The sequence below is a fragment of the Perognathus longimembris genome, chromosome 22 (genome assembly GCF_023159225.1).
Source record: "Perognathus longimembris pacificus isolate PPM17 chromosome 22, ASM2315922v1, whole genome shotgun sequence".
NCBI classification, from domain to species: Eukaryota; Metazoa; Chordata; class Mammalia; order Rodentia; family Heteromyidae; genus Perognathus; species Perognathus longimembris.
Genome location: NC_063182.1, coordinates 10927965 through 10942353, shown reverse-complemented (window position 1 = coordinate 10942353; position 14389 = coordinate 10927965). Strand labels below are relative to the sequence as shown.

The 14389-nt window shown below is 40.8% G+C and overlaps 1 protein-coding gene and 1 long non-coding RNA gene across 2 annotated transcripts in view; one reads left to right on the top strand and one right to left on the bottom strand.

Moving 5' to 3' along the window:
* LOC125339844 overlaps nt 1–220 on the bottom strand; it is a 32962-nt gene extending 32742 nt beyond the window's left edge. Inside the window, exon 1 of the long non-coding RNA XR_007208640.1 lies at nt 93–220. This is a non-coding gene — a long non-coding RNA (uncharacterized LOC125339844). The remainder of the gene's footprint in view (nt 1–92) is intronic.
* Arsb (arylsulfatase B) overlaps nt 1–14389 on the top strand; it is a 140198-nt gene that overhangs the window by 2354 nt on the left and 123455 nt on the right. The window lies entirely within an intron of this gene.

Sequence of the window (14389 nt, the reverse complement as noted above, 5' to 3'; positions counted from 1 at the left end):
AAGAGTGCTAGCCTAGTAAGCAAGCCGAGTGAGAGCTTGGAGCCCCAAAACAAAAGAAATGAAGGACAAATAGAAGCTGGGTACTTCAAAACTGCTTAGACAGGTGGGTACCAGGGCCTCACACCTGTAATCCTAGCGACTCAGGAGGCTGAGATCTGAGGATCATGCTTGGAAGCCAGCCTAGGCAGGAAAGTGTGAGATGCTTATCTCTAATTAATGGACACACACACACACACACACACACACACACACAAAGTGGAGGTGTAGCTCAAGTGATGGAGTGCCAGCCTTGAGCAGAGGAAAAAGCTAAGGGATAGCACCAAGGCCCTGAGTTGTGGACCTAGTACTGGCACAATAAAACAAAAGAACAATTGAAAATAAAACCAGAAAGACTGTTTAGAGACCTCTCTAGATCTCCAATTCAAAGCAGGTTAGTTCTCTGAAAGAATTTTCTTTTTAAAAATTTTATTGTAAAGGTGATAGACATAGGGGTTTATAGTTACATAGGTAATGAGTACATTTCCTTTTGAACCTTGTCACCCCTTCCTCATTCCCTCCCAGATTTTCCCCTTCAGATTTTCCTCCCTCACCCTCCCCCCAAGTTGTACAGTTCATTTCCAACGTAGTGTCCAGAGGGTTTCACTGCTGAATTGGTTCATCCTTTATCTCACTGTTTCTGTGCTTCCCCTCCCCATATTAGATAAACTTATATACAAGACAAAGGGTACAGAAATAAAAAACAGTGACAGAGGAAATAAAGCAAAGAAAAAAGGAAAGAAGAAAGAAAAAAGAAGAAAAAAGGAAGAAAATTAAAAAAGAAAAGTATGAAAAACAGTATGATTTAAAACATAACCCTCTTTCATTTCTTAGAGTTCATTTCAATAAACATCATTTTATATGATCATATGCAAATGGCACAAAAAACAACAACTGAAAAAACTGTTTAGAGCCCTCTCTAGATCTTTACTCAAAGCAGAACAACTCTCTAAAGAATTTTCTTGACTATTTATTTTTCTACTCATTATGTCAAGAGTTCTTGAGACTCAATTAGAAATTACCTTGATTTAGCTCTCTCTGTCTTTATTCTCTTTCTTCTTCTTTTTTTGTTTTGTTTTGTTGTTTTTTTTTTGCCAGTCCTTGGGCTTGAACTCAGGGCCCGGGGACTGTACCTGCTGTCCCTGGCTTCTTTTTGCTCAAGGCTAGCACTCTACCACTTGAGCCACAGGGCTACTTCAGGCTTTTTCTATATATGTGGTGCTGAGGAATCAAACCTAGGGCTTCATGTATACAAGGCGAGCACTTTACCAGAAGGCCATATTCCCAGCCCCTATTTCCTTTCTTTTTAACTTGGAGGGCTAAAGAGCCTGTTGCCTTTGGATACTGTATGTTGGTACTATTCTGGGTACTTTACAGATATTAACTAATTTTGAGAATCCTCTTGTGAGGTAGGTACCACTGTTACTTATCCTATTGTATAAGAAGGAAACTGAGGCTGGAAGAGGTTAAAAAGTATTCCCAAGGTCACAGGTAAATCCCCTTAGTATTCCTGGATGTTTAAATAATTGCCAACCATCTCAATTTTAAATTGTTTTAAATGTACAATGGAAATAGATTTTGGTTCTGAGTCATTTGTTCTGCATAATTTGGCACAGCAAAATGAGAAAAGTTATTTACTACTTCAAAATTAGACATTTGAAATAATGACTTGAGAGTCCTGCCTGTGAACTCTGCTTGGCAACCAGTTAGTATTTAGATAACTCCTGATCATAATTGTCTTTTTAGATTAGAAAGTAAACAAACTAGCCTGATGGACTGGCCCTTATTCTCCCAAGAAATTCTTTGTTTTAGTTATTTGACTTATAAAAGTATTAAGTACTGAAGACAGGTTAGAAATTAGGTAGGTTTCATTCTTGGCTGTGTCAGAGTTACTAGATAGATATCAGTTCTACATAAATGTAGGCTCCTGAAATAAATAAATAAATAAATAAATAAGATAGAAAATACTACATAGTATTATAAAAATATGTAATAAATGTAAGAGGGCTGAACTCTAGTGCTCTGTCTAGCTCCAAGTTTTCCTTGACTTTAAGGGATTTTAATGTTCTCAGAGCAACTTTATAACTTGGCAAATACATATTAGCTTACCACCAACCCCATCTGTTGGTGGAAAGAGGGATTGATCTTTGCTTAATGCTGCCTTACAGGTTGTCTGTGTGACTTGTTATGTATGCTGTTAGAAATGTACTTAAAAAGGAACAGGAGCCTGGTGCCAGTGGCTCATGCCCGTAATCTTAGCTACTCAGGAGGCTGCAATCTGAGCAGCACGGTTCAAAGCCAGCCCAGGCAAGAAAGTCTCCAGCTAACCACCAAAAAAAGAAGCTAGTAGTAGAGGTGTGGCTCCAATGGTAGAGTACTAGCCTTGAGCAAGAAAACTCTGGGCAGCATCTAGTCCCTGAGTTCAAGCAGCACAAGTGTATGCTGGACCAGCACAAGTGTATGTTTATGCATATGCTCTACGCAGACACACATGGAACACAAATTCAGTTTTCAATAGTAAAACACTTAGTTGTTAATAATCTTCACAAACAAACCTACTTTTTTGGGGGTAGGGCTAGTTCCAAGGTTTGAACTCAGGACCCGAGTATTCAACTGGCTCTATCACTTGAGACACCTCCAGATTTTTTTCCTGGTTAATTGGAAATAGAGTCATATAGACTCTACAGAGTCTTCCTGGGCTGGCTTGGACCTTCAGTCCACTGTATCATAGCTACTTGAGTGGTTGGAATTATAGTAGCTAGAGCCACTGGCACCAGGCTATAAATAAACTTATTTATCATTTCTGGTTATCTAAAATGCGTGGAGCCTGAGTGAGCTTGTTGGGTATAATGGGGACACTAGTCAGAAGACCTTAAAGTAGTTACTGGCAAGTCCAGTAACCAGAATTCAGATCTTTCTTTGGTCATACTAGTGGGTTTTTTTCCTATAATCTTGTGACTCATTTATTTTTAATAGAAAATATATTTACTTGTTTTAAAAAAAACTTAAAAAAAGTGGTTACATTGAAAATTTCCCCCTACAAACACACACACACACACACACACACATACACACACAGACACATACACATTCTCCTCTATAGACATTTGGTTCCCATCTGTTAAGCAAATAATGTTCTCTGAAGTTTAAATACCCTTCCAAAGGTACTTCATGCTTATATAGGCAAATATATATACATATTCCTCTTTTTTTATTTATGTGATTGGTATCATACTCTTCACATGTTTTGTATCATTTGTTTTTACTTTATATTTGAAATCATACTATACTATTAAATAAAAAGCATCTTCATTAACTTTTACGGCTGTATAATATTAAGTGACTAATAATTTATGTAACTAATCACATAATGATGGACATTTGGGGTTTTTTGTTTTGTTTTGTTTTGTTTTTTTGGCCAGTCCTGGGCCTTGGACTCAGGGCCTGAGCACCATCCCTGGCTTCTTCCCACTCAAGGCTAGCACTCTGCCACCTGAGCCACAGCGCCACTTCTGGCCGTTTTCCATATATGTGGTGCTGGGGAATCAAACCGAGAGCTTCATATGTAGGAGGCAAGCACTCTTGCCACTAGGCCATATTCCCAGTCCTTGGGTTTTTTTTTTTTTTTTTTTTTTTTTGCCAGTCCTGGGCCTTGGACTCAGGGCCTGAGCACTGTCCCTGGCTTCTTTTTTTTTTTTTGCTCAAGGCTAGCACTCTGCCATTTGAGCCACGGTGCCACTTCTGGCCATTTTCTATATATATGGTGCTGAGGAATCGAACCCAGAGCTTCATGTATACAAGGCAAGCACTCTTGCCACTAGGCCATATTCCCAGCCCCAACCTTTGGGTTTTTAGTCTATTGATGTATCAAAGAAAGTGAAGTTAATATTTTGTACGTGTGTGTCTGACCAAATGTATTTATAGGACAAGTTTCCAGGAATTTTGATTTAAGAATAGATAGCATCTGTAATTTTGACATACAAAGTTGAACTTTAAGAGGTTATACCAATATACCTTCCCACCAGCAATACATTCTCACATCCTTTTTAGAAATTATAATCCAGATTATATAACAGATTAAATCTACCATTTTAAAGTGTTTAACTCTGTAGTTTCCCTATATTTATAAGGTTGTGCAACCAATATTCTCAGAATCTCATAACCATTAGCAGTCACTTCCCATCCATCCATTCCACTAGCTCCTGGAAATCACTCATCTCTTTTGTTTTTGTTTTTAAAGTTCTGGGATTTGAACTCAAGGTTTTGTGCTTTGCTAGGCAGGCACTATATCAGTGAACCATACCTTCATCACCAATCTATTTTTTAATATCGCTAGATTTGCCTATTTTGGATATAAATGGAACCACACAATATATTGTTCTTTCACATATACTATTGTGTGTGTTGTTTCCTTTTATGACTAAATAATACTCCTAGCCTTTTGTGAGTATGGCCATACTCGTGTTTCCTTTATCCATCTTGCGATTGATGAGTATTAGGTTTTTCTACTTTTTTCTGGTGAGCAGTAGTGCTGTCATGAACACCCAAGCAAAAGTTTTATCTACTGTGTTATTCCAGTTCTCTTAATACCTAAGACTGGCAGGCTAGGCCATAAGGCAACTCTAATGTTCAAATTTTTGAGATATTGCCAAGCTGTTTTCTATAGCAGCTGTACAATTTTATATTAAATTTTATATATAAATTATTTTCATGACACAATTTTCAAGACTGATATGGGATAGGTGTTCTTTAGTCATAGTAAGTGAGGAGGAAAGGGTCTTAAAGGCCCATTAAGGTTCTAAAAACCTGGTTTCAGAGGAGTGCTTGTACAGTCTTTTGATTCCTTTTCCAGTTACACATTTACATGTGTAAGTTATAGTCACTAGAGACTAACAGTGCATTGAGAATCCATCAAGATTCCATGCATGTGCAAAGTTAATTCTTTTTAAAAATTTTGTTATTTTTAAGGTGTTGTATGGAGGGGTTACCATTTCGTAAGTCACATAATGAGTACGTTTCTTCCTTTGAAAGTTAATTATTTATAAGTGGCATTCATAGCTTCTTTTTAGGCATTTTCTGTGTGTTCATGTATGTGACTGTATTGGCAAGGAAAATATTCAGAGGAGAAAAAAAAGAAAGACTTCTTCTAAAACTGTCCCAATTTATGAAATCAATGAGTCTGCATAAGATACTGGCCAAGGGTTGGGGATATGGCCTAGTGGCAAGAGTGCTTGCCTCGTATACATGAGGCCCTGGGTTCAATTCCCCAGCACCACATATACAGAAGACAGCCAGAAGGGGCGCTGTGGCTCAAGTGGCAGAGTGCTAGCCTTGAGCAAAAAGAAGCCAGGGACAGTGCTCAGGCCCTGAGTCCAAGCCCCAGGACTGGCAAAAAAAAAAAGATACTGGCCAACCAACTCTTACCCTCTCCTCTACCTACTCCTGCCACTTCTAATCTCAGAACCAGCTTGGTGAGAGAAGAGTCGGGCACAGTTCCTTTCTGATTAAAAAACATTCTGGCACAGAGTACTTTGTTCATAAGACAAGTGTACAAATGGGACTGGGAATGTGGCTTAGTGGTAGAGTGCTTGCCTACCATGCATGAAGCCCTGGGCTCGATTCCTCAGCACCACATACATAGAAAAAGTTAGAAGTGGCGCTGTGTCTCAGGTGGTAGAGTGCTAGGCTTGAGCAAAAAGAAGCCAGGGACAGTGCTCAGGCCCTGAGTCTCAAGCCCCAGGACTGGCCAAAAAAAAAAAAAAAAAGTGTATAACTGTCAGTGAATTCTAACAAAGTAATATGAGTTCTACTTTTTTTTCCCTAATTTTTATCCAGCTATCCATGCCAACATCCTGGTACTTGACCTAGTCGGTAGTTGTCTTATGATTTCTTTCTTGGAATCCATTGACCTCTGTACTTTTATGCCCCGTTTTATACATGTAAACGTTGCCTTTTCTCTACTGAACTGTTGATATTTTCTATTTCTTTAAAACTTCTCCAGGACAATTCTTTTCAGCCATACCCAAGTATCTCAAACCAAGGTGAGCATGTGTGTATATTTTAATGATAATTTGTGCATGTCAGGAAGATACTGGGACCTCACACTAGGCATAAATTCTACCTCTTCAGCTACTCCAACCCCACCCCACCCCCGGTTCTTTTTTTTTTTTTTTTTTTTGGCCAGTCTTGGGGCTTGGACTCAGGGCCTGAGCACTGTCCCTGGCTTCTTTTCTTTGCTCAAGGCTAGCACTCTGCCACTTGAGCCACAGCGCCACTTCTGGCCATTTTCTGTATATGTGGTGCTGGGGAATCGAACCCAGGGCCTCATGTATATGAGGCAGGCACTCTTGCCACTAGGCCATATCCCCAGTCCCCGGTTCTTTTGTTTTTGAGATAGGGTCTCTAACCTTGCCCAGGCTGGCCTTGTTCTTGAAATCTTCCTGTTTCTACTTCCTCAATAGTTGGGATTACAGACGTACACCTCTATGCCCGACTTTAGTCTTTTAAAGTGAAATGTAGTCTAGGCTCCCTCTCTCACACCTGTAATCCCAGCTGTAAAGGAGGCATAGGTAGGAAGATTACCATCTGAGACTGGTCTGGTAAAAAAGACAAGACACTATGTGATAAACAAGTATTAAAAAAAAAAAAAGACTAGAGCCATTGCTCATGTGATAGTGTGACCATTTAGCAAGTGCAAGGCCTTGACTTCAAACCATAGTATCCCTCCCTCCCCAAACTGAAATGGACATAGTTTTATTTTAAGCTAGAGAATACAAAAAGTCATACAGTGAAAAGATAGTCTCCTTCAGCCTCTCTCGAGAAATAATAGTATTAATCTTTCAGAGGTAATCTATACATATTTGAAGTATAATATAAATCTGTATTTTCCTATTTGAATTTAAATGGCAACATATTCCATGTTGTCATACATAAGGCTTTTTCCAAGTCTTAATGTAAATATACTTTTGAAAAGTGTTGTCCTTCCCCACAATCTCCTTTCATCCCAGTAGACATATTTGTACTTCTTGATGCTACTTCTCTAAGCAGACAGCAATGGTGTTGTATTGGTTCCAGTCACTCTTAGGTCTGGAATCTTCAGCTGTGTGAAAGAATTCACCACAAGTCACAATGACAAGCAAGAAAGCAAAGGTCTACCACTTTCTGTTATGTGAATTCTAACAAAGTAATATGAGAGTGACCATTGGCTTTTGTAAGCATGGGGCTGGTTGTGGAATAGTTAGTCATGGGTCTCTTTATCAGATGAAGTGGTGTGTGTTCCTGATTAGACTAACACATTGGCCAGGGTGTAGTTTGGCTCAAAGACATATCTTCTAAGTTTCTGGGTACTGTGGTTTTCTCAGACTAATACAAAGGAGTTACTGGCTGGGTATGAAAAGATAAGAAAGGTTAAGCAGGAGCCAGCACAAAATGGATTTCAAATACAAACTAGAGTTAACTTAGGCCTGTTGGCTTTACAGTCACTGTCTATTCCTATGTGCTATAAGTTCACTTTGCTCACTATGAAACATCATTCATTGCCTAATGTATGAAACTGTAACCTCTCTGTAATTCAGTTTGATAATTAAAAAAATATATTAAAAAAAAGAAACATTCATTATATGTCTGCATTCCCGCCATTTTAAAGGCGGTTGCTGGCTTGCCCTGAGGTCTGGCTTCTTCATTAGCTGCTCTGCTCGTTTCTAGCCTAGAGAAGCACTGTGTTAAAAGCTAGGGGCATGCTCATGGCACATTCTGTAACAGGAATGTTTCCTGGAGGGGTTCAGTATCTTAGTTCAACTGTTAGGGTTGCGTTGTGGTAGCCTATATCTATTACTCTAGCATGTATGAAGCTGAGGCAGGAGTATTGAGAGTTCAAGGATACCCTGAACCAAATAGTGAGATCCTTTATCAAAACCAAGAACTTGTGATGTACTTTAGTGGTAAAACACTTGCATAGCATGGGCAAGGTCCTGGGTTTTGTCCTAGCACTAAAAAACAGAATAAATATTTTGAAGCAGGCCTAGGCAGAAAAATATCCATCTCTTAACGAACCAGCAAAATGCTTGCCTGGAAGTGTGATTCAACTGGTAGAACAATAGCCGTGAGCAAGAAAGCTGAGAGTACAAGGCCCCAAACTCAAGCACATAGAAAATAATAATAATGTTTATGCTGTTAACTCCTTTCATGGCCCATTGTCCTATGTTCTATCCAAAGCATCTATGTTTGATTCACCTCTTCTCTTCCCACACCATTCCTTGCCCAACACTTCACTCATGGCTAAGTATTGGTAGGTCTCTAAACACCCCTCTCTCTCCTCCATCCTCTTTCCCTCCCTCCCTCTCTCAAGAGAATGGGATTTCCTGCTCCCTTGGTGAATCCAACACTACCATTCAGACATCAGAGTGACATGGACGTGATTTCCTCCAGAAACTTTCAAGACGGGATTATGGCCTCAGACCAGCCTTCACTCAGACCTAATCAGCCTGTGCCTCGCTCCTCTGTTACTGTTATTATTTTATTTTATTTTTTTACTCAAGGCTAGCACTCTACCACTTGAGCCACAGCACCACTTCTGGCCGTTTTCTATATATGTGGTCCTGGGGAATCAAACCCAGGGCTTCATGTATATGAGGCAAGCACTCTTGGCACTAAGCCATATCCCCAGCCCTCTGTTACTGTTATTTATTTGAAAAATAGAAATAAAAATTAAATTAGAAAAAAACTGTATAGGGCTTATATAATTTCTAGTCCCCTGGCTTCCTAAAGAAATTTAAAAGATTATCAGTCTTTATTCCTACTTTCTGCACAGGGAACAGGAAATGTTTCTCTTTGCTTTATAAAGAAAATTCTCCCTATTTTATCCTGTTATGCTAAAATTAATCTTTGCTAAAACTTCTCAAGAAAGAAGGAAGGAAGGGAGAGAGCAAAAGGGAGGGAAGGAGAGAAAGAGGAAGGAAAGAAGGATGGCTGGATAGAAGAAAGGATGACTTTAAGTGATTAAGGGAGAAGAAGTAGATCTTAGTAGAAACACTTCCTTCCGAGAAAAAGTAAAGGAAGTCTAGCTTACTTGTTCTTCCCTTGAGGACTGAGGAAACCATTCCACCAGAACTCTGTAAGCCTTGCCAGAGTAGATGAAATGAAAGACGATGCCAAGGCCTGATTCTTAAGGGACCCCAGCCACATTTTTCTTAATCACACTGATAAATGGACAAGACATTGTCATGGCTTTTCACTTATCCCTGAAACAGAGCCTTGGACAAGAAATGTGGATAGGGGGCCTGTGGACTTTGCTTCAAGTTTTCCTTGAGAATGGCAGCAGGCAGGACCCATAACCTGCAGTCAAGGAGGACCTGGAAGAGCTGATCTGCCTGTGGATGGCTGCTGACTCTCCTCATTGCTCTCGGCGTCCTGCCTGCTTCCCACCAGCTTGCCGCAGAGGATTCCTGTCATTAGCTGCCTCTCGTGGACCTACAATTAGAAGTGAATCAGAGGAATGAGGAAGCAGAATAGGTGGAGGAGATACGGTATTACGTGGGAGGCTTTACAGGACGCTTTAGTTTAGGCATCCAAGGAGGGAGGAGTTAGAGGCACATGCAGCCAAAGGTGCAGCTAACGAGAAAGCTCTTCTGAGCTTTGATTCCTGTCCTCATTGAGGGGAAGACACTGGATGCATTCACCACTGAAACCTGTCAGGGCTCTAGCACACTGACGCCTGGTAGTAAGTTGCTCTGATGGGTCTTGGTTTTTTGAGACAGGGTTTTGCTACGTAGCCCAGGCTGGCCTTCAACTTTTTTTTTTTTTTTATGCCAGTCCTAGGGCTTGAACTCAGGGCCCAGGCACTATCCTTGAGCTTTTGTGCTCAAGGCTAGTACTCTCCCACTTGAACCACAGCTCTACTCTGACTTTAAAAAAAAATAATTTTACTTATCTCTTGTTTATGTAGTACTAAGGAATTGAACTCAGGGCCTCATGTATACTAGGCAAGCACTCCACCACTAAGCCACATTCCCAACCCCAGCTTTTTTTTATTTTATTTTTTTTAGCTAATTGGAGATAAGCGTCTCAAGGGTTTTCCTGCCGTGGCTGGCTTTGAACCATGATCCTCAGTCTTCTAACCAGCTAGAATTACAGTCATGAACCATCAGCACCCGGCTTGGCCTTTAACTTTCAACCCTCCTGCTTCTAACTCCTAAGTTCTGAGGTTATAAAATTGTACTACCACACCTGGCTGGTGGTTTTTTGATTTTGCTACAATCAGGTATCCTACTTAAGCTTAGCCAGAGCCAAGAGGTATTTTCTCAGGAAGAAAGGCAAGCCAGAGACCTTATTCTGCAACCATTGTTGATATTTTAAAGGAACATTCATATTTCATGTCTTTTACTTCCCAGGAAATTGAAAACGAAATAGGTTTGGGTTTGAGTAGAATGTAACTGGTTAATTTGTGGGATTTTTGTTTTTGATGAGGATTTTTTTCTAAATGTTAAGAATCATTTTGAAGGGCTGGAAGCATGACTCAAGTGACAGATGGCCTGCCTAAGAGGTTTAAGGCTCTGAGTTCAGACCCCACTACCACCAGAAAACAGCCACAACAACCACAACAAAATAATTGAATACAAGATTGTTGCTCCCTGCAACCTGGGACAGCACAATGGGATACTGGGGTCAAAGAAATGAGAAAAGATTGGGGGGAGCAAAGTTACAGAGAGGGGGAGAGAGTGGAGAGAGAGAGAGAATGAAGTTGGGGGGAGGGAGAGGGAGAGAGCGAAGTTTCAGAGCTTATGGGCTTCTGAACCCTGAGTTCCCATAAGCAAGCTTATTAGGGTTAGTACAGGGAAAGGTGCCATAGGTAAATGCAGAAAACAAGGCATCTATACTGTTATTACAGTCATAGAGACAAAACAGAGTTTGTGAGAATAGCTGGTTCCCTTATGGGGAGTGAAGGTGCAACCCAAGCATAATACAAACATGCATCTTACTTTTATCTAGCTTTCAAAGTCCAGTTCTCACCCCTTCCAACTCTTAAAGAAGAGGGCAGCATTTCAGCCTCTTAACCATCTCCAGAGCTGACTGTTTGAACTCTTTCCTCACCGGTTCGCAACTTTCCAAGTTCTCAACTTTCCAAGTACTGTAGAGGCAGCGTTCCAACCTCAAACCTTTTTTTCTCACAGCTCAGCTCAGAATTCCCCACACAAAATATTTCTCTCTGGCTTAGTTTTTTGTTTCCTTAATTACAGCTCTATTTAAAAAAATGCATCATCTTCAGCTTTCTTTCTATTTCCCTTCCTTTTCATCATACAGTCCCATTACATTTTATAATTTAAACGAAGTCACTGAAACCATTTCAGACTTGTTTGTTCTCTTCAACAACATCCTTTTTTGAATTTAGTCAGAGATTTTCACTTTTACTAATCAACACCCAAATAAATAGACCCTTAAAACTGTCAGTGAGATGGGCCAGTTCTGCAGCTTCAGTATTGACAGGCCAGGCCAGATGGCCAGGCCAGGCGCCTAACACCCATAATGTGTGTTCTGTAGCTCTTGGCTTCTCGGAGTGTGGGCAGCTGACTGTTAAAAGGCTTTAGGGGAAGGAAGCAGATTCTGTACTCTTCATTTGTTCTGTGGAGCATCTCCAGGAAAACAACAACAACAACAAACACCCTAAGGTGGTGAAAGTGACACTTGATGGTGGTGGAAAATTGCAGTATGCTGGCCAATGTGCGGGCTGGAAATTGTGAACTCTTGGAGAGCCACAAACATGTCCTCTGTGTTCTGGTCACAAAGATTCCTTCTAGGTCCTCTAGTGTGTCAGGTAGAGGGGCAGCACTGCCCACATTTCAGATTTTTTTTTTTTTTTGCCAGTCCTGGGGCTTGGACTCAGGGCCTGAGCACTGTCCCTGGCTTTTTGCTCAAGGCTAGCATTCTGCCACTAGAGCCACAGCGCCTCTTCTGGCCATTTTCTGTATAAGTGGTGCTGGGGAATCGAACACAGGGCCTCATGTATACGAGACAAGCACTCTTGCCATTAGGCCATATCCCCAGCCCCCACATTTCAGATTTTTTCAGAACTGCAGAGTAGGTGTTGCACAGATTTGTGGTTACAGGGAGAATTCAGGTTCATTTCAGACCAGTGAGAAGGACTGGACAGAACCTCCCTCCAATGAGCTAGGTGTTATTTTACCACTGTTGAAGTTGGGAGAGATTGACTTTCACCAGCACTTCTGTAACAGTGGTTTCCTTTCCCCTTGGCAGTGTTTCTCATGAGGGTGGCTGAAATAGTGTGCCCCGAGCTCCAAAATAGGTGCTTAATAAATAGCCAGGACTAAGAAAGTCTATGACATTGGAGACTGCTGCCCTCTTCTCTTCCAAGAGGAGATTGGTTTTTCTCTTTTAAGCTCCTGAGACTGCTGCAAATCATTCATAGGTCTGTAGAGGACCAAGTAAGTGATGGGAGCAAATAAAGTGTGACAAACACGTAAACAAGGATGTCTCCCCACTTATCCCTTGGAAAGAGCCCAGCAACAAGCCAGGTCCTCCCCCAGGGTTTCTAGATCCTTTGCCTTCAATCCTTAATGATTAAGTGAAATCTTATCAAGCTGGATTTTTTTTTCCAAAAGCTTTGGCTTAATGCAGAAATGCCAGCCACAAGTAGTAGATAGGAGGTAACCTATTTGGATTTTCATTATGCATAGGACCTTCTCCATTGAAGATGAATATTAGAATGGAATTGTTTCAGATTTTGTGTTGACAAGGGAACACTTTTCTTATTCTCTTGATTCCTATGGGTGTTCTGGTATCATCCTGCCCAATAACGCATGGAGTAACTCCATAGTGCTGTGTTGGTTGAGCTAACATACTGGATTGGAATCAGCTTGTCATTCTCCTGTTTACTGCTTCTCAACACATTACAGCTTCCTGACTTCAAATAGTGTTTGAACAGACCAAAAACATGTTTTTGGCTGTCATCCCGAGTTTGGCTTCTGCTTTCCAATAATGCCATAAAAATTCTCTGTCAAATAAATTCTCAGGAACTAAAAAGAACAAATTTCCTGCTCCATACAATCGTAGATAATGTGCGCAGGCTTCCGCTGACCACATGGCTTGGTGCCCATGGCTGAGGAAAAGCAAATTGCAGAGCATCTCTTGGCAGTGCTTCCTAGCGATCAGACTTAATTCGCTGCCTGTGATGGATGAGCTTTCCATTTAAGGAAATTTGCACATAGCATTTATCTCCACCGGGGCTTTTGGATTCCATAAAACATTATTTTTACCTTTGCTGCTTGGTTGCCAGTTAGCATATATTACGAAGTTTTTGAGTCTAGGATTAATTTTCTCTTGAGTAAGCTTATAATGTTGAAAATAGAAAGACAGTTTCTTTGACTTGGAAGAAAGAGAATGAGAGAGAGAGAGCGAGAAAGAGAGAGAGAGAAGATGTTAAAAGGAGCGTTTCCCAGGGTCCCTCTTGGAAAGAGATGTCATATTCAGATTAGAGTAATTTAGGGAAAGTTTAATAACAAGTGGACTGTTTTAAAAAGGCACAAATGTATAGGAAAAATAGAAGAGGTATTTGTAGTAACCAGGCGGAGCTGTTACCACCCTAGACCCAAAGGGAGAAGTGGTTACTAGAACCTGGAAGAGAAGCTGTCTTCAGAGTGACCTTCAGTAGTGGTACATAGGTAGCCAGGTGGAAGTAACCTGGCAGCCACAGGCCATTTACTTTCATGGTTTTCTTCTTCCTTGTCAGGGCTTTCCATTGCCTAAACCCAAGCAGAAGCTAAAGGGCAAAAGAGTCCTTTGGTTTGGCCTTCAGAGGTCAGCCTCTCAGGTAGAGGGCAGAATAGAAGGTATGGCACACTTTTCAGCATGCCAGTTGTTGCTGAGAAGCATACAAATCTGAGTAGAAAAAAAACACCTCACTTTATTTTTGAACAGCTGTTTTGAAGTACAACTACCCTATAATAAGCAGAACATAAAGTATACAATATGGTAAGTATTGACATGTATCTCTACTTGAGAGGCCAGCACCATAGCAAGATAATAAATTTATCTATAATTTCCTAAACAAGCCCATTTTAAGCTGGACACAGTAGCTCAAGCCTGTAATCCTAGTTACTTCAGACACAGAGATCAGGGGATCGAGCTTCAAGGATAGCCTGGGCATAAAAATTCGTCATAGTCAATTTTACCCAATGGCTGGTTGCACTAGTATGTGCCTATCATCCCAGTTCGAGGAAAGCACCATGGCCGAGCTCAATGGTGTGTATTTGTCATCTCCAGTGACAAGGGAGAGCACAGTAAGGAGGATTGTAGCCCAAGCCGCCTGGGCATCATTGATAAGATAATTAACACAGAAAGG